Source organism: Lycorma delicatula, chromosome 7, assembly GCF_047948215.1.
Source record: "Lycorma delicatula isolate Av1 chromosome 7, ASM4794821v1, whole genome shotgun sequence".
Classification (NCBI taxonomy): domain Eukaryota; kingdom Metazoa; phylum Arthropoda; class Insecta; order Hemiptera; family Fulgoridae; genus Lycorma; species Lycorma delicatula.
Window position 1 is genome coordinate 124454558 of NC_134461.1, and position 23984 is coordinate 124478541.

General features: G+C 33.2%; 1 protein-coding gene across 7 annotated transcripts in view; it reads right to left on the minus strand.

Moving 5' to 3' along the window:
- Nucleotides 1-23984, minus strand: part of LOC142327491 (band 7 protein AGAP004871-like) — a 243013-nt gene that overhangs the window by 85174 nt on the left and 133855 nt on the right. The gene's annotated exons all lie outside the window — the stretch shown is intronic.

The following is a 23984-nucleotide window of genomic DNA, read 5'->3' on the forward strand; positions in this document are numbered from 1 at the left end:
AAACAGAAGTATCTATCCCGTTAAGAGCTCAAAAATAAAACGTTGCCATTTTCAATTTTTTTTCATACGATTATAAGACGTGCATTTTTTCTCACTATAATCTCTAACTTGGAAAATTATGAGAAGACATTTAAATTTTATGAAAATCGCTTAGTTATAGCAAAAAATTATGAAAAATTCTTTCTTTTTATATTAGAATATTCGTGGATATAACAATCAAATAAATATTTTTACACTAATAATAACAACAATACAGGAGTACTGAAACAATACAGGAGGAGCTGAAATGAAACGACTAGCACTAGATAGGGAATCTTGGAGAGCTGCATCAAACCAGTCAAAATGACTAAAGACAAAAAAAAAACAGCAGTACTACTTGAGTACTGTAAAAAAAGGTCGTAAATAACAATAAAATATTTTATCAATTTTTTTTCTTTTATAACATCTCCAACATCTAAAACTGTTAAAAGTTGCGGCTTCGATATCGACGCTTTAGGATATTCGGCACATCGGTATAAAGTGTTCTTAGTATGTTATAATTTAGAAGTTACATGGAAATTCAACTTCTACTAAAACATATCGTAAATGTACAAGTACATATGAGCGATAGCTGAAATATACATGCACTGTCTACTCGCAAATAACTCGCAAATAAGAAAAAATATCTAAATAAAACAAATACGGTAAAAAAGTACATTTTATTTTCTATAAAATCTTACATTTATTTTTCAACGTAATCATCAAACTACATATTTCTTCAAACGGCGAATCACTTTTCTCAATCCGTCAATGAAGAATGCTGGCGGCTTTCCTTGTTCCACGACCTTACCGCGTCCTTCAGTTTATCATACACGGTGAAATGAACACCCTTAATACACCTTTAATTGGTAAAATAAGTAATACTCGCAGGGCGCCAAATCTAGTGAGTATGGAGGGTGTTCGGAATAGGTTCAAATTTAAATTTCACAATAGACTCGGCGATTGTAAGCTGACTCTAGCCGAGCATTATCGAGTTGTAAAACTATCGCTCCGTGGATTGACGAACACACACGTGTCCTTATGCGTTTTAACGTCTCTATGCATCGCAAAGAATTTACAGAACCGATGAAAATAAGTACCACTTATGATATATCGTTGGCAGGTTCTCAATGAGGGCTTATTATTGCAGTTAATAAAAAGTCCAAAATCCAATTTTTTTTTTGGATTCTGGGCCTTTTTGGATGCTTTTGATCCAGTAGATTGCAATCAAAAGGGGAGGTGCAGAACTAGATATTACAACAGTGCTAAATATAAAATTTCAACAACCTACGGCTAATCGTTTTTGAGTTACATGAGATACATACATATAGACAGACAGACGTCACGTCGAAAGTAGTCAAAATGGATATTCCCGTTGAAATCTGAAAACCGAAATTTTTCGCGATCACAATAGTTTCTTTACTTCGTACAAGGAAATCACTTCCCTTGTCACGATAATGTTTCAGAAGTTGTTCAAAGCCCTTTTCTGTAAAACTGCGTGGCATGCACCGCCAACAGATTTTATGATTGCCCAGTCGTATAAAAATGTGTCTTATTCATTTTTTTGCTATGCCAAACTGAGTGTCCATGGATTCGTTGTTATGTGATCGATGCGTTGGTCATACATTTGAATCTATCTATCCATCTCCTATTGGCTTTTGGTGCTTCTCGTCAGTCAGAAAATCGGTCAATAACTGCTAGGTTCACCCTCATTATTCGCTTTACGCAGCTCGTGTTGCACTAAAGTTTATTGCCCACGTACTCATAGTACTTCGATCTACAATTTTATGAAGACGATGAATGTTACTAGCTTTCACTTTTTACGCTGTTAAAAATTCAATAAACTGTTTTAGATAGACGTGTACTCGACTTCATAACAATGGCGACTAACAGAAAATGAGAGAGCGTGATTCAAAAGATTGCAGCACCAGTAGATTTGCGCGACTTGTTCTCCCGTTACGTTCCAATATTAAATACATTTCAGTCGCCCGTAGTGTATATATCTGCTACGTGTACAAAATAAATATTAATTGATCGATAAATTATGTTATAGGCCGCACTTGCTTAAAAATCAATAAGAAACCATTTTAAAAAATATTAATTTTGTTTATTAATAATAGCTAATTAATCTGACGAGCAGACTATTATGAAAATAATTATAATCCTAATCAATAAAAATCTATAAATTTTAACCGATCACAATATACATTAAGTGTAACGTTAACACATAACGGAAGCATTCGACTGATCGATTAAACCTCTAGCGGTCGCTACACGGAAGCCATTAAAGAATCGCAACACTGAATAGTTCTAAGAAATCAGAGTACATCGTATTTTATAATCCGATCACAAGAATGAATATGTCGGATTTGAAAACAACATTTTTGTGCAAATAATATACAGTGAAATCTCCTTATTCACGCTTCCAGTATTCGCGGTGCAATATCCGTATTCGCGTACATTACATTATGTAGTGACATTAAAGTAAAGAAATATTAAAAGATTTAATGGTGCAGGTGGAGTATAAACGTGAAGAGGTAACTATACAAACCCTGTAAAACAGTTAAATGCCAAAACGCTTACCGAAGGCATTATCCAGTTTTTTATAGTTGCTAATCCATCTTTGAATAGAAGCTTAATCTTTAAGCGCAAAATGTTATAGAATGCACAGAATTTCACGTTTAAAAACAAGAGCGAACCAAGGAAAAATTACAAATTTTTGATAATGGAGACAAAATATTGTAGGTTAGTTTTGTAAATTTCCTTTACAGTAATTTTAGTTTAGTCTACGTAGTAGTGTAGTGCTGTTTTCTTGACTTTAAAAGAGAATTACAGAGTACGATTTGAACATGTAATACAGTTTTCTAATACAGTACATTATGTACGTACTGCAGTGAGTTTTTAAATCAAACAGTTCGGTAAGTGCTTACGAGTAAATTAGGAAATATACTGCGTTTTTTACACATTTTTTGCGTAGTGTACCTATGTACTGTACTAAACTAGTGCGTATAATTAATGCTGCCGTCTGTATTTCATCAATAACCTATCCCTAAATAAGTACGCATGATTTTTTTTTCATTTTACATAGAACGTAACCATTCTTCCTTAAATGAGTGTCAATTCCGTTCTATATTCGCGGTTTTCTGTATTCGGGGCATTTTTACGGTCTCTAAAACCCACGCGAATAAGTTGATTTTACTGTACATAATTATTTTGACCGATCAAAGTATGAAATGGACTGTCATTATATCCAAAAGGCATTATTTTAACCGATCATAAAAGATTATTATTTTCAAATAAAAATTTATAAAATAACTAGTTTTGATTAACTCACATTACAGAATTACTTTTATAATCGATAAAATACTTATTTTTTTTTTTAGGACTAATAAAATTTTCAAAGAAATATTATTGATTTAATACTTAATGTTAGTTATAAACTATAATAGACGATGATAGGGCACATTATCGTCGTATTTAAGTAAACTTAACTATCGATTACTATTTGTACGTTCTTTCTCAAGCCTATTGGGTATATACTTAAATTAATTTTTAGAAAGATCAGAGAATTTTTCACAAGTACATAACTTAGAAGATGAAATTTTTTTTTCTTCTAGTCTCAAAAACCTATTGAAGTATGAACTTTTAGAATTCCGTACAAAAAGGTTGTTCTCCCCTTGGGAGATCAACGATAAAAAAATATCGCTACTCTAATTTTACTCGTCTGCATGTACCGGGCTATTTATATTATTATGATAACTTAATTTTTACCTTAACCGACATTTTTTAACTCTGGTAAATTTAAAGATTATTTTAACGTAATAAAAATATCTTTTAAAAATTCTGTGTTTTCAAAACGGAATTTCGGTTAGCATTTAAAAGAAGGTATATATATATATATATATATATATATATATATATATATATATATATATATATATATATATATATATATATATATTAATTGTAAATCATATAATACTATGTAAGTAATAATGATTTTGTAATGATGTACATATAGTAAAAAGATAGATTAATACATGTTAAATGTAAATGATGATTATTAAAAATTGACTTCTTTTTTCATTTCTTTTGTTATATTTTATATAATAAGGCTATTTTATAAGTTTGTATTTATAAAGGTCAGGCATTTTAACACAGCCACAACTATAAACGGAAGCATTCAAATAAGACTATAAAGGCGGCGATTAACTAGTAACAAAATACTACAAAGAAGTAATGCAACACCAACATTCAGTAGTCAATGTTTGAAAAGGAGCGGCGAGCGTAATGCACCAGTCGAGGAATCGTGCACTATCGTACACCACAACTGTCGGTTATTTTTTTTACAAATCCCTTTAACTGTTAGATAGCCTAATTAAATATGGTACGTGACGAATGTGTTATTATTTGTACAGACTGATTCAGGGAAACGGGTAATTTTGAAAATGAAATGTTCTTATGAAAAAATTATATTAAATAAATTTATTTATCCCATTTATGAAAATACAAACAAAATTTATTTTTTGAGGATCAAATCTTACAGGTGAGCTCCATCTATGCGTAGACATTCCTGCATACAGCATTCATTACTCTTCTAGTAGGAATTTAAAAAAAAACAACATTCCTGTGGTTCACCATGGTATAAAATAGTAATTTGCAGTTTTTTATGTTTTTAAAGAAATATTACGAAAAAAAATCACTATACAACATTTCAAATGGTCGACGAGTTAGTGAAGCGGTTAGTACGAGTATATTGGAATTTAGAGTAGTTAGTCTTGGCTTTATTCCCAGAAAGTGAATGGAATTTTTTTTTCAATTAATAATATAATATATATTATATATTATTATATAGATATATTAGCGGCTATCTGCGGCTTCGCACGCGAACTTCAGGTATAGTTGAGCCTTCAACACTCATTTGTTTGATCTTCAGTCCTTCAGTTTCGCCAGCTCTGGATGCTGTTTGAAGTGCAGCTTGCGCGGTTTTTTTGAAGCCCATATATTTGCCTAAAAAAAATCGTATCGGTGCAGTAATAATACTAACTGAATGAAGAAATTTCACAAACTGATAGATTTTTTTCATAATTGCATAATTTCTTCATTTTTCGAAAAAAATTTCGTACGATATTCGGTTTCTTTGTAACCTAATTGTTTGTCTATATAAAAAATATAACAAAAAATATATATAGAAATCGGCGCAGTAGTTTTTGCGTGATTGAGTTACAATGTTTTGTCAATAAATAAAAGTTTATTGGCAAACACTTACATAATAATTTACAGATGTTGAAAATTATGTTAATCCACTTCTATGCACTTGTCAACACGTTTGACCATGTTCCTAGCTATTCTTGTTTGCTGTACCCTGTCTATTTCCTGGATGGCATTGGTAATATTTGCCTTCAATTCCTGCAGGATGTGTGGATTGCTACTATAAACAATTTCTTTTAAGTAACCCACAGAAAGAAGTATAAACTAGTTACATCTAGCGATCTTGGTGGCCACAATCAATTAAAAATAATTCTTCAACCGAAAAAATCTCTAGCATTTTCATAGAAGAGCGAGGTGTATGACAAGTGGTCCTGTCCTGTTGCAACCAGCAGTCACCCTCATCCCCTTTTAGTAAGGCTATGAACTATAGGATAATTTCTTGATAGACGGCAGCATTCACAGTTTTTTTTAAACGGTCTATTATTCGTCGTCTTGAAGCCATACACCATACGCCTATTTTTTGTGGGTGAGGAGGAGAAAAAGTGCGAATTTTAAGTACCCCAGGTCTGGTAGTTCTGACTAACATATCCACCAAGTTGAGACTACCCTTCATACGTGAAAAACACTTGATTTAAAATGCCTACATTGCCTCTAATGAAGATCTTGAACCACTGACCATTACAATAGTGAACCCTTTTACCACAAACATTTGATGGAAAACCTGCATTCTATATGGATAACATTTCGGCATTCTCCTCATTGCAGTTTCGGCTGAACCTAATGAAATGTTCTTTTCCCATCTTAGTCGCAAAAATTTATGAGGAAATCTTGTAACTGCCGCTTTATTGTCCTGTTTGACCTTCGATAAAACTGACCAATGCCGGGAACGTTTCTGGTCTAACACCGAAACCTATTTCGGGTAATTTTTTAACTAACTTCTGAATAAAACTTTTCACTGGTATTTTCTTTTCAAATTTCTCCCTGAACTTTTGCCGACACACAAGAGATTTCGTCTTCATCACGAATACACGTTCTTCAACAGTTAACCTAATTTTAACCAACAACAACACACTATGCCAACCTTGTTCAAAATCTAATGCTCGACACAGACATTCAATATTCAAATAAGCAGGCAATAAAACAGTTCTCCCGAGTCCATCACCAGTCTTACCAACATCATCCCCATTATTTTACCCATCTCACACCAATATATGCATTTTAATAGAAATATTCAATTGGTATAAACTATTGAGTGATGGGGTTTCTTTTAAGTAGAACGCGTAAATATATATATATATATATATATATAAATTAAATTTAGGAAAACTTTACATACATTTTACTAATTATTTTGTTTCCCATTAATTAGTTTTATCTCCTAGGATTTTCGTTCCGGTAGTCCACACACAGGAAGACATCCTAGGATGAACTAATCGACAACAAATAACACAACTCGCAAGAGTAAAGTATATTTAAATAGACGAAAACTAAGTGAAGTAAAATCAATAAATACACACACACTAAACTGATATGATCAATCGGATTGCTGTGCTTAGAACGGAATACAAGCTTTGCTGTTCGTGACATATGTTTAAACAGGGGTAAAATAATCCTTAATTTGTTTTGAACAACTTAATATGTTATATAAAAGGAGCTTACGCAGTCAGCTATTGTTGAATTACATGAGATGAAGTTAGAATGAGGTAGCGTGCATCAATGGGTCATTGCCAACAAAATGAATTTTGTTAGTCATTTATAACATTGTGAAGAAACTTTTTATAATCATTATTATAACTGTATTTCTAATAGTTTAAGGCCAGATTATTAACAAATACAAGGCTCACTGTAACCACCAAAAAATAATAAGATAAAATCCTAGAAGTTACCAACTTTCTCACGTAGATTATTGCAGAATATTAAATCAAAACGAAAAAACAATTTCTACTTCAGTGTACTGTTTACGAGATGAAAATCACACAGTAAATAATTTCATAAGATCATAAGTAAAACAATTTCTCATTACTTTGGTCTTCTCTAAATAATTCTGCTATTTCTCTTACTGCTCTTCACCTAGTGTTCTGCCTGGCGGCAGGTCCCTCACGCCATCCCACCGGGTTGGTCTAGGGGTGAACGCGTCTTCCCAAATCAGCTAATTTGGAAGTCGATAGTTCCAGCGTTCAAGTCCTAGTAAAGGCAGTTAGTTATTTTTACACGAATTTGAATACTAGATCGTAGATACCGATGTTCTTTGGTGGTTGGGTTTCAATTAACCACACATTTCTCAGGAATGGTCGAACGAGACTGTACAAGACTACACTTCATTTACACTCATACATATCATCCTCATCCATCCTTTGAAGTTATTATCTGAACGGTAATTACCGGAGGCTAAACAGGAAAAAGGAGAGAGGTCCCTCAAGTCATTGCTGTCTCTTTCAAATTCTGTTCCAAGTCTTCTTCTTCGTTCCCCCTAGTTTCCAATCTTCTCCTCACCTATAAATTCATCCTCTTATTCATTTTTCCTTCTATTGACCATTCCAATGAGGTCAACATTTCACTTCTATTACCGGTTTCCTTTTCTTTTGTGTACTTCCAGCATTCTTCTTAAATCGCGTTTATTGCTTCTTCATTCCTCACTTTATCCGTCCGTCTTATTTTCACCGTCCTTCTCCACATTCACATCTCAAAAGTGTCGAACTAGTAGCTCTTTCTCTTTTCCTCATCGTCCATCATGCTTCACTTCCATACAGCAAGACACTCCATACGTACATTTTGCTAATCTCTTCAGAAACTCCAAGAAACATGTCGTAACTCCAGACTTTTATCGCGTACTAATTTCCTTTTCTTACAAAAGGCTCCCTTTCTATTACTATCCGTCATTTTAATCCCATCGTGTTTTTCCAGTCCTCTGTCACCATAGTCCGTCCCATATAACTATTATCTTTTACTTTTTCTATTCTTATATAGATTATATATAAGTCGTGTTTTCCTATAATTTTATCCCATTTAAAAAAAAAAAAATTAAAGAGTTTAACCCATTAAAGATATTTTCCTGATCTATAACTGTAATACGGATAGCTATTATTTTTAAATTATAATTAATCTGGGTGCAATAATGGTTACTCTTGCAACCCATTCTCTTCCTGTAATGAATCCGGTCTTTATCTACTATACCGTCTACCGTAAATATTATTCGCTTTTACATTATTCTAGTGAGTATAAAGTAACTCACTCATACGCCAAGATTAATTTAAGTAGGAATGATAAATTTGTTACCTATTCAAAAATTGGAACTCTATAGACATTTTTATTCATTTGTGGCTATGAAGTAGAAGAATTTGTTGCCTAATAATATAAAGGAATTAAGAAACTTTAGAGAATTCAATGCTCTATATTTGTATGTTTATTAGAAATCTATGAAATTGAAAAGTTATTACCCTAATGTAATTACTGAAGAAATTGTTAAAATAAATTCTACTTTAGGATAACAATATTTATAGATTGTTATTTTAGGACGCTGGCGCTGTATCTCAGAATTTCTATTTCACTTTACAAAATGTTATTGTCATGGTACTCTCGACACGGATTTGTGTACAGAGGGTATCTACGATAAATTTTCATACTTTTTTAAATTACTGAACTTTCTTTTTATTATTATTATTAAAAATAAAATATGTAATAGTGTTATTATTTGTAACTGTGTGCGAAAGTAATAGATAAGTACAAAAAAAAATATGTAGGAAATGTTAAACTAATTTATAGTAATAATGGTACTTTTTATAAATAACAATTAAAATCTTTGACTACTTTCCGTTTCATAAATGTTACGTACTTATCTGTACATGTACTCAGATCCAGCATTTGGTAAACAAGAAAATAATTCTTTAACGGTGTATCATGAAACCTTTACTTCTATTCCTGGTAAAATAAATACATTTTTTATTTTTTTTATTTCTGAGACATGATGACGAAATAATAATATTTTAATTATTCCTTAACAATTAATAAATTATATTCTCGTGAAATTTTCCACATAGTTAAAAGATTTTATATATATTTAATGAAATATAATAAAATGAAAATAAAATGAAATATTCAATTATTAATAGGGATGAATTGGTATTGGGAAAAAAAAGACTTAAAATAACTGCCAGATTATCGGATAAATAACGTGGAAAAAAGGTATTTACCGTAACTATTATGTATTAAATAAACAACACAGCAGCTACCAGAGAAAAACAACTCGCTGGCAAATCATTTTCATTCAGTTTATTGCGTATCGTGTGCTGGCACGAAACACTTAATTATTTCTTGTTTACTTCATTCAAATTATATAAATAACTCCTTTGTATTACTATAAACATTTTATTTTTGTTATGCAAATTATCAAACATATTAGTTGATTTAATTTATAAAAACTAACTGTTCCTGACTTCAAGTAACTATTTCTTGAGATATGTAAAAAAAAAAAGAACGGCTAATATTTATAAAACTATAAATTCAAATTCGATCTAATTGGACGAGAACAACGAGAAAAGATTAACAGATTACAACGTACATATTAGGAAATAAAAATATTTACTTATTTATTATTATTAACCCATCAGGGCTAGTCTAGTAGTAAACTCGTCGTTGCAAATCATTTTTTAACAGCTGATTTTCGAAGCCGAAGTTTCTCAGGTTCGAATCGCTAATAAAAGTCGGGTTGCTTTTTAAACGAATTTTAATACTAGATGGTGATAGGGGTTCAATTAATCACACATCTCAGGAATCTCGGCCTGAGTCTGTACAAACCTACACTTCATTTACGTCATACATATACTCACTTCATTGAGCATCTTCTCGTTCAAAAATTTGAATTAATGAATTAAAAAGGTTCAAAATTTACAGTATTTTATTATATTATAAACCTATCTATATATGTTGAAAATGAGTATACATATTTCTGGGAAGATTTCCAGACATCGTTTTAGCAACTCACAATTCATGCTTTTAATTTCACAAGGAATACTACGAGCAGTAAAGTTATATATACAAAAAACAAATAGCTGTTAACGCACGCGCACGTCGACATTTTTAAAAGCGAAGTCTTCCGTTTTGTTTATACAAAAGTAAAAATACCTCCAACAAAACGATCGTAACACGTGTCGTTCATTTCAGAACAGAAAAAATAAATCACATGTCGGTCAACGTAACAGGTTTTGATGGAATCGCCCCTTCTACGTATTATTTAAGTTTAGGTCCACAGCGATAAAAAAAATTTCCATAAAGCTAAAAAAAAGTCTTTTGTTTTTATTTCCTTGTACGAATTAAAGGAGGTATTGTGATTGCAAAAAATTTCGTTTTTCAGATTTCAACGGAAATATCCATTTTGACCATCCCTGAATCCATTCTGACTAGTTTCCGCGTGACGTCTGTCTGTATGTATGTATCTCGCATAACTAAAAAACGATTAGCCGTAGAATGTTGAAATTCTGGATTGAGGACTGTTGTAACATATAGTTGTGAACCTTCCCTTTTTATTGCGATCGACTGAACTAAAAGTGCCCAAGAAAAGCCCAAATTCCAAAAATTTGGATTTTTGGACTTTTCCGTAACTGCAGTAATAAGCCCTCATTGAGAGCTTTTCAACAATATTATATCATAAATGGTACTTATTTTCATTGGTTCTAGAGTAATAGCTAAATGAAATTCCAATTAATGAAATATTTTGATCTTACAAGGGGAAGGTACATCGGTCTGAATCCAACTTCATATACATATATATTTTTTTAACCTTTTTTTTATTTAAACATATTGATTTATGCATAATTATTAACTTCTTATTGTAAAAAATATACAATTAATAATTCAATAATAACAATAAAAAGAAAATATGAAAAAAAAATCAGAAGTTATTAGTGAAAAAAAATGTTATGTACATTTTTGTTTTAATTTAAAAAATATTTACAGAGGTTAATAATTACTAATAAATTAATATATTTAAATTTTTTAAAAAATGTTTAAAAAAATATACGTATATAAAGTCGGATTCGAACCGATATATCCATGGTTACGGATCCGACACGTTCTCACTTACACCACATGATTACTTGGGCAACGTGAAACAAAATTAATATATAAACTAATATAAAATGCTTATACGGACACCACAAAAAAAAAATGTGATGCAATGTGGTATCTACTACAATGCAATTGTATAAATACATTTTATTAAAGAATTGGAGAGGATCGTATCTCATTTTCAAACGAAATAAATTTAAATGAACTGCAGCAAAAAATGTATATACGTAATTTAATAGGCGGCATTCAAGGAAGTCATGTGACATCCACATCAGATTTTTGTCCTAGCAATCTTATCATCACCTAACATAGTTCTATAGTTTACATTCTATAGGATTTTTTAAATAGCACAATTTTCAACTCGTTGAAATAGTAATGAAAGTAATTTAATTTTATTAAAAAAATATACTATCTGATAATACTTTATTAACCTCAATTACAATTCGATAGTTGGTTTTAATCGATCGTAGACCAACAACTATTCTTGTAACAGCTCTGTAAATTTAACCTCTGCGACCAAAGTAAACAGATTATATGGAGATTCAGATTCAATTACAAATTACAGTATGTCTGTTTATCCGTATATAATCGATAAAAAAATTATTATAACGATTAATTTCCATCATTAATTTAGAAATTAAACAAGAAAAGACGTTTTGTCTTGAGAAGGATAATAGACTACAGAAATAATGAAGACTGTATATTACGCGTTAAATGAGTCTCATTAAACTTCGGCATTATACTTTACGGATCGATATTAAACAGAGTTTTCGTACAACAAAGAAATAATTTACTTCTAAAAAATAACAATATTTGCTTGAATAAAATAAAACAAGACAATTATTTCACGTTAAGTAAAATAATAAAATTAATAAATGAGTTTATTAATTTAACTCCTAAGAAATATGAAACTGAATACAATCAAAACTAAAATTAACATCATCTTTAATAATTATTTTAATTTTAAATCAACAAAAAAAAAAAACTTAAAAAAATAATATATAAGGAAAAAACAAACATAAGAAAAGAAAATGGTTTCCAGTCAAAATACGAGGTCTGTTCACGAAATAACCGAACATTTTTAATTACGCATTAAATTTAGTGACGTGCGGTTGGCAGCAAAGTTTCGTATAACCTCTTCTGTAATCATGTTCTTTGTGTTATTGTTATGTAACGAGTTTAAGTGCTAGTAGCGATTTTTGTAAAGTGCGATTTTCGGGAGCAAGATAACAACGTAATTGATTTTCATGGTATTTCTCCCGCCACCACCTTATTCGGTCACCCTAAAGCATAAGACCGAATGTCTGTGCCACAATCGGCTACTGAGCCTCGAATCAGTTTAGCGACCAGTGTCCTAACTAGCTCCTAGAGCTAACCTAATTGTGTGAGCGAGCTAAGCATTCTGCCACACACCACTTACTTCGTGTCCCACCGCTCGCTTGTCATATATTTACTAAAATGGGTAGGTGCACCCCGTCAACTACCAAAATATAAATGACATTCAATAAATTAAATTTATCTTGTCAAGACAGCAAATCGCTGCCACGCCTAGATCGCTGAATGCCAGCAACTACCTGTCCACCAATATTAAAGTGCTTGGAGCTTTAATTGACTGATGGCCAGCCATAACTCTCAGGTAGCTTCCCACAGCAGTGAGGTAGAAATCTTTCTCTTAAATAAACTACTGATGCCGGTTGAACAAAGCAACGGCATCAAGGAACACCCACACGGTCCGACAATGCGGCTCACGCCACATTGACTCGGCGCTTATGGCGGCGAGTCGATGACTTGGGAGGCATACCATCCCCCCAAATCCTGTATAAATCTATACCCTTGTATAGACTAAGGGAAGGTCCTTACCTTCCCTTAGTCGTGGTGTGCCATTCTTCCTGCCATGTATTCATCGCGAGGCTGTAAAGCCTCCTCCTCAGGTGGGACATAGGCAACTGAACGAAATTTAGAACCGGTGCATTGTGATCACCGTTCCGCTCCGGTACAGGCCCGGCTCGAAATCGCATCCCAAATACCTCGGTCTCCCAGCCTCTTCGCAACTTCCACGTGGCCATCTGAACTTTCCCCACTAAATCGATTAGTAGAACCTTTCCCAATACGGTGGTAGCCTCGTAGAAGGTTGTCTAAAAAACAACAGTGCATACTATTAATGCTCTGCGCTGGGCACTCCATAAATTATGAATAAGTGCTCTATTTCTGTTCAACCTATGCGCCCAAATGAACACAGCATAAGAGGCCAAACCTTTGAAGACACCTCGGTACACCATGTACAAATGATGGCCCGACAGCCCGTAATCCTTCCGAGCAATCCTCCTAAGCTTGTGCATCACGGAGACGGCGTCCGCCGCTACTTGCCTAGTGTGGTTGCTAAACAGCAACTTCTCATCAAACAAAACACCTAGGTACTTATGAACCCTAACTTGGCAGATCTCACAGCCTTTATACTTAATACTGGGGTTACGACTGTATGATAATTTGTCTGCACCCTTGAGAAGCATAAACTTCGTCTTGGGCACAGAAATCTTTAAATTTTGAATGATTAGCCCTCTGCGGTTGACAAAGCCGCTTGCGCCTTGTCTTCTAGCTGTGGTCGTGAGTTACCACGAACTAAAAGGAGACAGGCATCGGTGAAAGCCTGGGCCGTAACCCCTTCCGGGAATGTCAGTCCCAAAAATCCGTCGAATACCAGGTTCCACAGCAAGACCGAGAACGGAACCATGCGGGCTTCCCCTGGTGACGGACGTTTCCACAACTAGGTGCGCATCCTTAAACTTTTACGTGAAACTGAGGAAAAATTTCACCGAAAACGTTTCAACTTTTGAAACAAGCGAACGGAGATGATGCTATGGGTCGTACGCAAAATTGGTTTTCACGATTTAAAAGTTGTCATCGGTCAATTTAAAATGACCCTCGACCAGGAACGTCTTCGAATTCCTGATGAAACCCACATTCAGAAAATCAACGATCTGGTGCTTGTAAATCGCCGATTGACTGTCAGAGAACTTGCAGAAGAGGTAAGTATTTCGATTGGATCATGCCGTAACATTTTGACTGAAAAACTGAACAGGCAACGAGTCGCAGCAAATATTTGATCCTCGTTTGATGATCGAACAGCAGAAAGAACACCGAGTAGACGTGTGTCGGCAACTTTCTGAACAAGCCGATGACGATGAAACATTCACGCAAAGGATCATAACGGAAGACGAAAGCTGGGTTTATGAGTACGACATCGAGACAAAAGTTCAGTCATCACAATGGCTCGGCAAAGGATCTCCACGAAAGCCCAAAAAAGCACGTCAGTTTCAACCCGATGTCAAGGTGATGGTCTCTTGTTTTTTTTTTCGATTTTAATGGAATTGTGCGTCTTAAATTTTTGCCTCAAGATAAAACAGTAAAACAAGCGTACTATCAAGGCGTTTTACAACGGTTACGTGAAAAAGAGAACAGACTTGCGGTGAGACAACTCCTTCAACACGACGATGCCCGTACACTCAGCTTTGTCAATTCTTCAGTTTTGTACCAAAAATCAGATGACTATCCTCTCAGGCTCCCAACTAGCCATACCTGGCTCCTTGCGATTTTTTCTTATTTCCAAAATTAAAATCACTGATGAAAGGAAACGTTTTGAGACTATTGATGACTTTAAACCAAATTCGTCACGGACTTTAAAGGCCATTTCAAATGAAGCTATCCAGGACTGGTTCGCGAACCGGAAACACCCCTGGGAAAAGTGTGAATAGGGGAGGGGACTACTTTGAAGGAGACAAGGACCAATAATCTGTAAAATTAATAATAAAGATTAAATAAATAAAGTTCGGTTATTTTTTAAACAGACTCCGTACATCATGATTCTCAAGCAGTCTGCCAAGGGTGGTTCAAATAAATCACACTGTAGTTCCTTAAATCATCAAAATAATTAAAATTAAATCTAATAGTTAACTTATTACCTATTTTTATTGCTACCGCCATGAAGGTCTTTCAACGTTTTCCCTTGAGCCTTCCCGGAAAATGCTGAAGCAGTTATTATTTTAATCGTCGAATAACATAACAAATCTAAAATTCCCGGAATTTTTTTATATATGTATGTTCTGACACGAATATAAAGTATTTTCTATTTATTTGTAATTAAACTGTTACATCGAGTCCTTTAGGTCTTACCATAAGGAATACTTATGATTATATTTTTAAAAAAACAAAAAACTACATTATGGAGGAGCAAAAGAAGTATCATGTTTTATTTATCAAATTAAGATTTTTTTTCTTAGACCAGTGGTTCCCAAACTTTTTCGAGTCGCATCGCCCTTTTTCAATTAAAACATTTTCATGGAGCCATACCCTAAGTAAAAATACGAATACTAGTAAATATGACATAAAAATAAATAAAACTCGTGTATCTTCATTATTTTTTTATTTTATTAACATTAAATTAATAATTATAAATTTCTTGGTTCAATTAATTATGAACTTTTACAATATTTCGCGGCGCCCCTGTGAGAAGGCCGCGGCGCAAATTTGGAAATCACTGATTTAGACGATTTTTTTTTTTAACTGTCACACTGTAAAAATGTTTTCAGTAATCAAGACATCCGAGCCGTAACCATTTTCGAAGACAATACCGTTCTGTATTACATTGTTATCTATTGAAACGTTCGACTTCTGAAATTATTTTTGTTGGTTTTGTTGAAAAAATTATTTAAAAACATTGTAGAATATATGCTTCCTCAGTAATTACTAATAAATATTAGAAATACCTGTATTGTAATACAATTACAACACAATAAATACCTAAAATAATTAAAACGTATAATTAAATCAATTAACACTAAGATCGAGTGAAATATGTAATAATGACAATATTTTGGTTAAAATGTGAATATAAAATCAATAATAAATAACTAAAAATAAATAAATAAATAAATAACGCTTTCTGCTAATAGAAAAAAAAACATTCTGTTATAAAAGAAATTACATAAAGAACGAATCTGATTCTGAAAACTACTTTTTTGAGTCACTAGGACGATAAGGAATGCTGAAGGTCATTCTACACTTCGTATTCCAATCAGCCAATACAGGAAACACGGTATTAGAAACGGTTGCGGTTAAGTAGTTAAAAACCAGACGCACAAGTAGGCTAGCTATCTTTTTTGGAGGATCAGTAATGTACGTTGATATTAAATTATTATATTATATTATATTACTTTAACAAATCTATAATATTAATGAATAGACGTAAGATCCCAAAATACTTTAATTATATTAAAAGGTTTTACTAAATTTACGACACATCTGTAGCGAAAAATAATATAAAATGAAATAATCAATAACATCTTTTAAACGCACACACACAAGCGCGCGCGCAACATACACACACACAATTTCTGAATATTCTCTATTATATTAAGCGCCATAAATTTGAGGGTGACTGCCGTGAGAGTGTATTGTAAAAAAATCACACAGTAACATAATTACACCATCTGAAAGGATTAATTTTTTTCTTCGTAAAACATATAAAATAACACTTGCGTGTTGTTTTCGTTTTCCTGTTGCTGACGTGAAAATAAAAAGAAAGAAAATGTTTTTCAGGTTTCTGGAAAAGTAAAATTTAAATATTTATACAAAAAAATAACCGACATTTATAAAAATCTATATATTCTAGCATGTTATTCATGTAATCCTTATTTATAACTTTGCTAAGTACTTAGTTAAAACGATTTTAATTAAAAATACCCGAGACATTTGTAAAAAGATTCGTGCATTCGGGGAATGTAGGGTGGTTCGAAATTTTTTTTTCGGAATGCTATAGAACGTGAAAGTTGCCGTTGGTACAGACAAGAAAAAAAAATATATATATCTTTCCGGTCGCGCATTGCCGTTGAAATTTGAAAAAAAAAAACGGTGAAAACCATAATTTCCAATATTTTTTTGTAAGTATGTAAGGATGTAAGGCATCCAGGAATAGTCGCTTTAATATTGGAAGGACAGGTAGAAGGGAAAAATTGTGTAGGCAGGCCACGTTTGGAGTATGTAAAACAAATTGTTGGGGATGTAGGATGTAGAGGGTATACTGAAATGAAACGACTAGCACTAGATAGGGAATCTTGGAGGCTGCATCAAACCAGTCAAATGACTGAAGACAAAAAAAAAAAAAAAGTAAGGATGGTATAACTACAGACCTGTATCGCGTAAATGTTTCTCCAGGTATGTTAAAAAAACTTAAATATAAATTATATTTATATGATATCTTTCGGTCGCGCATCGCCGTCTAAAATGTGTTAACTTGGCGATTTTAGCGAAATTACATTCTTAAAACTAATAAAGTTGAGATGCTATAGAGATATTCAAGTACCTAAAAGCGCTTAGAAAATAAGCGTTCTAGAATAATTATAATATTTTATGCTAACTGGTAGCGCAGTTGAATCACACAGCGACTAACGTCGCAGTGACCTTGGTCCTGGTATGACGAACGCACGTGCGCGCGCATCTGCTCGCTGTCCGCCATTTTCGGTTTTATTGTTAACTGTCACTCTGCTGTACGCTTCAGTGAGTACTGAGGTGGTTTTGTTCATGTGTTAGTGCGTGATTGTTTTCTTGTCAGTTTAGTCGTCAACGTTTGCTTTTTTTTATTAAGTGTTTGCGATTACATCTGCAAGCGCATTACTGCTGTGATGGATGTGCCGAAGAAGTTAGACGCAGGTGTAATAACTAGAAAGGATTTCGAATGTCCTATATCTGGCCACCCGCGAGACTTGTTAAATAACAAGCTACCAACATATGAGGATATTCTCCGCTGCTGCTTTCGGAAGAGAGATTTAACTTGGCTGTTGAAACAAACAAGTGTCCTTTTCAAAAGTAGCCGCAACAGTTGCACGCAAAATTAAGTGTTTGTATGATAAAGCTTCCATCCCAACTGTCACGGAATACAGAGCGGTCCAGTTTATTAACGCTTACTATGAATCGTATTGTACGCTCAGAAAATCATACCTTCGTGACAAAAATAAACCGACATTCAAACTGATACTTGACAAATTTAAAAAGAAGGGTTCCTTTCTTTTTGACATCGCTGCAAGTAAATATCTAATTATTGCTAACGACTGTAATCGCAAAAGAACTCGAGATGCATGTGTGTGTCCAATAAGTATTAACTGCATATGTAAAAAAGAAAAAAAAATTCCTGCCCTGGAGTTACAATTTATCTACTTTGAGAGAAAATACGGAATTAGGAAAATCGGGTCTTTGGATGTGAAAGAAACAAAAAGAATTACTGATAGAAACAAGCGGAAATATTATGAAAAAAAACGATCTGAACTCTCAAACTTATGCAAAAACGATGAAGAAGTACACACGGACGTTTGTGATTCAAAAATTTCTGACCACAGTAACCAAGAGCTGCATTATTATGTCAAGATCAGCCACGCCTACCTTTTCGCACAAATCAGAAAATAAAGCCTTAGTGATAGAAAAAAACTAGTAACGTTTCAAACTAAGGAGTAAAAGTGAAAAACTGTAGGGAACAAACTATGAAAATTTGCAAACGTTTTAAAACTGTAAATAACACACCCTAATCATTGGATGGATGGTCGGGTAGGGTGTGGGTGGAACTCAAAGGGCGGTCACCTCCCCGTAGTGGGTTCTGGGTTGTTTTGCACAGCAAAATGAGAGAAGAGAAGTACCGCAAAATTAATTATTGGAACTCTATTTTTACTCAGCTGCGCAGCCAAAAAGAATTAAAATAATTGTGTTACTGAAGCAGATTTATGTTCTTAGCGCTTTTACAACTGTAATACAAATATACCACTTTTATATTATGTATTCCCACTTATATTTATTACCTATTATCACTTTTATATTACCTTTATTATTTATATTACCGTTTGCGCAACTAGGACTAAGGCTGATGCAGCATTAGTCACTTTTTTAATGCGGCTTTACGACCACTTGGAATTAAAATGAGGATTATTTTACTATACTTGTTTTCTAAGCAGTAGTACTTCTAGGTACAGGAATATAACTGTAGCGACTCTAGAGGGCAAGGAATGGAGGGGGTGGCGACCGGAGCGTCATTAGGGAGGGGGGGGGGTCTTCCTCTACGAGGTTGGGATGTATCGTCTCTACTAGATTTGTTATAAAACCGTAATAAAATGCAAAACTTTGAAATTTCGCCAAATATCGCCAAACACATTTTAGACGGCAATGCGCGACCAAAAGATATCATATAAATATAACTTATATATATTTAAGTTATTTTAATAAACTTGGAAAAACGTTTACGCTATGTAGAACTGTAGTCATACCATCCTTACATACTAACAAAAATATTGAAAATTTATGGTTTTTACCGGTTTTTTCGAACTTTAACGGCAATGCTCGACCGGAAAATATATAAAAAATTGAATTTTTTTTTCTTGTCTATACCAGCGGCAAATTTTGTGCTCTACAGCGTTCCGAAATAAAGAAAAAACATTTTTTCGAACCATCTTAACACACAGTCTCAATTGAACGATATTATAATGTCGTGACAAATTTATAAGCAAGTAAAACAGATTGCTGTTACATAATACATCGGAACCAATACTTGAATGAGAGAAATGACGTCGTTCTACGGACGTCTTTTAAGTCATAAATAACATCTATATCCATAATACAGACTGATTACAAATGAAATATAGACTTTCAATAGCTTATAAAAAATTAAACTTATGTACGTGAATACAGTAAACGATATGGTTTTAGAGAGAATTAAAAAAAAAATTAAGTTGGTATATCTACTACGCTGCTAATCTCTGATTGATGTATCATGTGACCGGTCTGGCAAGATGGCAGCTACTGCAGTAGGGAAAGTAAAGAAAACTCAGTTACATTGTACAGCGACGTTTCAGAACAAAATATGGTAAATCACCACCGACAAGAAAATCAATTTATGACTGTAATAAACGGTTTCAGAACGCAGGATGTCTGTGTAAAAAGGAAAAGTACTGGAAGACCTCCAGTATAAGAAGAACAAATCGATCGTGTTCGTGATGTGTATCAACGTAGCCTCGGCAAATCGACTAGATCAGCAAGTTTAGAATTTCAAATTCCTCAAACGACTGTGTGGAAAATTCTGCGGAAACGTTTGAAAATGACGCCTTATAGATTTCAGTAAGAACCAAGTTTAAATGTCGACGAATAAAGTTACGTAAACATTTTTGTGTGGAGTTGCAGGAATTTGTTGAAACTGATGATGACTTTTTTCATCGTCTAATTTTCAGTGATGAATGTACGTTTCACATTAGTGGAAAAGTTAATAGACATAATGTAAGAATACGGGGTACACAAAATCCAAGAGAAAGTTTACAAAAACTTATACGCGACTCCCCTAAAGTGAACGTGATTTGCGCTGTATCTGGTGAAAGAGTGTACGAGCCGTTCTTTTTTCACGACGTGACAATAACCGGAGTAATTTAATCTGAACATGTTAAGTGAATGGCTAATGCCTCAATTCGAGGAAGATGGTTACAACTTCAGTTTTCGTACAAAATGGAACCCGCCTCACTGGCACTTTCAGGTCACAAATCATCTGGATAAAAGTGTTCCCAGATGATGGATTGGCCGTGCAAGTGAGGAAAACATGGTGTTTAAGCGTTGGTCACCACGTAGTCTAGACTTAACGCTTTGCAACTACTTTTTATGGGGTTATGTAAAGACAAAGTTTTTTTACCTGTTGACAACGAAGACTTAAAAAACGGATCACAAATACCGTTGACCGGCATATGCTTGCACGTGTTTGGGATGAATTCGACTACAGTGTTGATATCTGTCGTGTTAGAAACGGTGCACACATTGAACATTTATTAAAAAAAAACTTAAAAAGTTCTTCTAAATAATCATATAAGAAATTATCTCAACTCTTAAAAAATAAATTGTCAATAAGTTATCGAAAGTGTATATTACTGTATACACTGTACATTACTAGTGTATAACCTGTACTTCTCAGTCATTTTAGTTCGATTTCATATTTTTATAGTTGAATTTGCGTTGCACTGACCTTCCAAAGATATAAATTTATCGCCCTATATATCCTGGAATACGCTTCTTTTGTAGAAAAAAAAATCATTTAATCGAACTGGTACTTTCCAAAGTGACAAAATAAGGATTAGTACAACATGTTAGGATATCAAATTTTTAAAAACACCATTGATATAACTACCAAAATCTTAATTTTCCAGAAACCTCCAGAAACATTTTTTTTTCATTCCAATATAAAGAAAATGGATAAAGATACACAAGTAGGCCAAATGTTTTATAGATTATACCAAGAAAAATGTATAGTTCTAATATGCAATTAAAATTTTTATGCATGATTTTTTGGCGACAGTAAAATCAACCGCCAAATTATATGGCGTTAGTACAATACGTAAGACAAAGTTTATCCCCATGCCGTGTCTAGTGCATTAGTCATTGTGTTGTAGCAGTTTGTTGGGTTTGCACTTTATATACAAATGTGTCATATTATTAGTAATCGGTTGATGCTATCAGATTAGATAATACAACAAACCCCGCTCGACCGTCCCGCCTAAGCCAGCCGGCAGTTTGGTTGAGAAAGACAGAGACTTCTGCTCACTTAGTGTGTAAGGTATGTAATAATACTATTAAAAAATACTATATTTTTTCTACGGCTGTATTATAACGTTCGAATTACGCAGCTGGAACCTGTATCATTATGATACAGATGTTCAACCGATCCAAAGCCTATTCTTTTCAATCGCTGACCAATCAGAAGCAGGAATTGTTTAATGTATTGTCAGCAATTTTTTTACTTTGATTTTAATCCGATATAGTAGATAGCAAGCAGATATATTTGAAAGTACACCGATAGCTAACTTAAGATTCTATATTATACCGTTTATCGTTTTGTTAATTATATCGGATTCTCAGAAAGAAATTTAACGCCTATAAATATTAAAGAAAAGACACAACTTACGATTAAAAACCTTTTCTTATTTTATTTCTTTTTCCTGTTTAACCTCTGGGAATTACCGTTCAGTTATTACTTCAGAGGATGAAGGAGGATGTGTATGAGTGTAGTCTTGTACAGTCTCAGTTCGACCGTTCCTGAGATGTGAGATTAATTGAAACCCAACCACCAAAAAATACAATCTAGTATTCAAATCCGTATAAAAGCAACTGCGTTTACTAAGACTTAACTATCGGATTTACTAGGACTATAATTAACTATAACTAAGACTAATAACCTATCGCCATAGAAATGTATTGTTTATGTGTATTTTGAAAATATATATATATTACCTAAACGGCTATCATTATAAGCTCGTTGCATACTATAATATATTTACTGTGTAGACATTATAATAATAATTCGTTTGAATGAATTCCTAAACAGAACTAATAATAATGATGTTTATTTTAAATCAGGAAATTGCATCTAGATAATTTATTTATTTATCCTATTTTTAGCTGTGCTGTTGTTTGTTTGTATAGATAATTGATCGACTGTCAAAAAATAATTTGATTGTTCATTAAAGTTTATAAATTATATATTAATGAATCATTTGTATTAAATCAGTTTAAAATCATGATAATTATTAGTTTAAAAATCTTATAAAAAAAGAATATACACATGGATAAAGCCAGGCGATACTGCAAGGTATCAGATAGATTAGATCATGGTTAAGCAAAACTTGTTTACTGCAAAGCTAACCCTGTAGCAGACATTGATAGCGACCATAATTTAGTGATAATGAAATGTAGATTGGCGTTTAAAAACCTGAAGAAAAGATGTCAGGTAAAAGGAAAAAATTGTGCAGGCAAGCAACGTTTGGAATATGTAAAACAAATTGTTAAGGATGTAGGATGTAGTGGGTATACCGAAACGAAACGACTAGCACTAGGTAGAGAATCTTGGAGAGCTGCATCAAATCAGTCAAATGACTGAAAACAAAAAAAAGAAGTGCATTTATTACACATACAATTTATATATTGGATTAATTTATAGTAGATCTAAACCACTAGTATATTAACAATACATTTTTAAATTCAATACATAAAGATAACACCTAGTTTTTACTTGATCTCCTTATATACGTTCGGTTGTTAACATAAACATCCTCTTATTCATTTTTCCTTCCGTTGACCATTCCAATGCGGTCAACATTTCACTTCTATTACCGGTTTCCTTTTCTTTTGTGTACTTCCAGCATTCTTCTTAAATCGCGTTTATTGCTTCTTCATTCCTCACTTTATCCGTCCGTCTTATTTTCACCGTCCTTCTCCACATTCACATCTCAAAAGCCTCGAACTAGTACCTCTTTCTCTTTTCCTCATCGTCCATCATGCTTCACTTCCATACAGCAAGACACTCCATACGTAAAGTTTGCTAATTTCTTCAGAAACTCTAAGAAACATGTTGTAACTCCAGACTTTTATCTAATTATCTATTTTACTAATTTCCTTTTCTTACAAAAGGCTCCCTTTCCATTGCTATCCTTCGTTTTAATCCCGTCGTGCTTTTCCAGTCCTCTATCATCATAGTCCGTCCCATATAACTAAAATCTTTTACTTTTTCTATTCTTATAGAGATTATATATAAGTCGTGTTTTCCTATAATTTTTCCCACTTAAAAAAAAAAAATATTAGAGTTTAACCTATTAATGGGATTTTCCTATTCTATAACTGTAATACGG